Source organism: Aplysia californica, unplaced genomic scaffold, assembly GCF_000002075.1.
Source record: "Aplysia californica isolate F4 #8 unplaced genomic scaffold, AplCal3.0 scaffold00212, whole genome shotgun sequence".
Taxonomy (NCBI): Eukaryota; Metazoa; Mollusca; class Gastropoda; order Aplysiida; family Aplysiidae; genus Aplysia; species Aplysia californica.
Window position 1 is genome coordinate 798,355 of NW_004797482.1, and position 2,371 is coordinate 800,725.

The following is a 2,371-nucleotide window of genomic DNA, read 5'->3' on the forward strand; positions in this document are numbered from 1 at the left end:
ATATATATTACATATTCATATACATAAATGTTATACTTTGTATTATATGTGTGCTACTTCTTCTTTATATATTTCCTGTAAAATTGTAAGAACTGCATATTATGATGTACTTTAAAAAATGTCAGCAGCGTATGGGAGACTAACTATAATAAGGTCATTCGCGCTGGTAGCTTAAGTTCCAACAAACTAACAACTAATTCTTTTTGGCGTATATGACGTTTAAAGTTAAATACAGAGCTTATAGCACGGTGATATTTCATACTTTGATGAACCGTCTAATGGACGTGGTCATATGTCACCAACTACACAATAAAGAGTTTATTCTTTCCCACAACCAAGGAAACTTGATAATGACGGTTTCAGTTTGAAAAGTATAGATTACAGTATGATACGCTAACTGTGCGCTGTGTAGTTTGAGTGCGTAAATTTATTCTCTAGGAAGAATGTTTTGAGGAAAGATGGAGGTAGGGGGTGAGGGGGGAGGTTGTGTGTGTGTGTTGTGTGTGTGTGTGTGTGTGTTGTGTGTGTGTGTGTGTGTGTTGTAGTGTGTGTGTGTGTTTGTATGTGTGGTGGGGGTGGTGGTACCGGGTGAGTTAAGTAGTAGCTTGTTACGTGTTAGTCAGGAAGAGAGCGATAATTACGTGAGAGCTTAACGCACTTGCAACACACATAGGTCATAATATAAAGTTTGAAAAGTAAAGGTAATACTAAGGCCCAAAATACAAAGAAAAGAAGGAAGAGAGATAAGGACGACAGATATTTAATGGGAAAGAAGGAACAAACCACACCAGAGCACCCACCAACCGCTCTCCTAAGACAGCGATTTCTGACTGAACAGTAATTTTTAAAAAGTCGTAAAAGTTTGAAGCTTTTTTCAATACAGTATGATCGAAGACGAGACTAGACCTCAGATTTTAACGTCTGTCTCCAAAAGCACAAAGCCAAAATCGGCGGATAGCTTTGAAAACTCGACATGACCAACGTTTCAGACCGTTGTGGATTTGAGCCGGTGCCATCTGGAGCACTATTAACCTGTTATGATACCAACAGAGCTAACAGCATGATACTACAGGTTGAAATATTTCCAAAGCATCCCGTTTGAGGGTTTTAACCTTATCTGTACGCCCTGGGTTCATTTTGTACCCCTGGGGTTGTATTCTTCACATTTAAGAATACTTCTAGTACGAAGATCTCTTTGAAACTTTCAGTATTTCGCAAATAATCATTTTGACAGACTGCTATGCAAAGCGTACGGATCGGATTAACGAGTAAATTTCCTCTTTGGAAAGTGGTGGCACATCGTTCCCCACGTCGTATGGGTACGATAGCAAAACACGACCTACGGATGGGGGTTAAGTGCACCAACGTCAAGTATGCTGCTAATGGAGCAAAATAAACAAGGAAAGTTGTTCCAGCATCCGACCCTGACATTGGGGATTGCCTTGTTAGTGAGTCAACTTCCTGGGCCTTCGGCATATTGTGGTAGGGGGGCCAGTTCCTTTCCACGCCGCACTTACTTCCCCAGGTCGAAGCCAGGTACCCATTACTGCTGGGAGAGCAGGAGGGGTGAAAACAATGCGTGTCTGAACCGAGGTTCGAATATAGATTTTCCGCTTCGGAGACGAGCGCCCTAACCGCTCCGCCACAGCACTCTTTAAAGGAGCAAAGGCACGATGAAAATAACATTTGTTAAGATTGTTCCAAAGCGTTCAAATTGGGATCTAAACCACGACCAACTGCACCACAGCCTTGCATGATACCAACAGAGCTACCCGCACGATGTTATCATCATCATTGCCTTTATCACCCTGCACTAGGGTAGGCCACGGACAAACACTTTTCACCTTTCTCTGTCCTGGGTTAGCCTGTTGATGTTATTCCATGTCTTCCCACTTTTCTGTACATCAATTTGTGTTATTCTTCTCCAAATTCCACACGGCTTTCCCCTTGATCTTTTACCCTGTGAATTCCAATCCAACACATCTATTGTTATGCAGCTGCATGACTTCCTCAGAGCATGTACGATCCATTATCACCGCCTTCTTCCTACCTCATCTCTAACTGGAATCTGTCTTGATTTCCTTAATACTTCTTTGTTGGTAACCCTGTCTGTCAATTTGATCCCCAATAACTTTCTTAGACACTTGTTCAAGAAAACCTGGATCCTTGTTATGCAAGTCTGTGATGCGTGCCATGCATCACATCCATACAACAGGACTGACTTCACATGTGAATTGAAAATCCCCAGCTTTGTTCGATGTTAGTTTAGAGGTGAGGATTGTTGTTGTATCTCTGAAGAGAAAATGGACGGACGTAATGACCCAGAGAGGCGCGAGAGTGTATGTGTGTTTGGTGACAGTGGGGGGGGGGG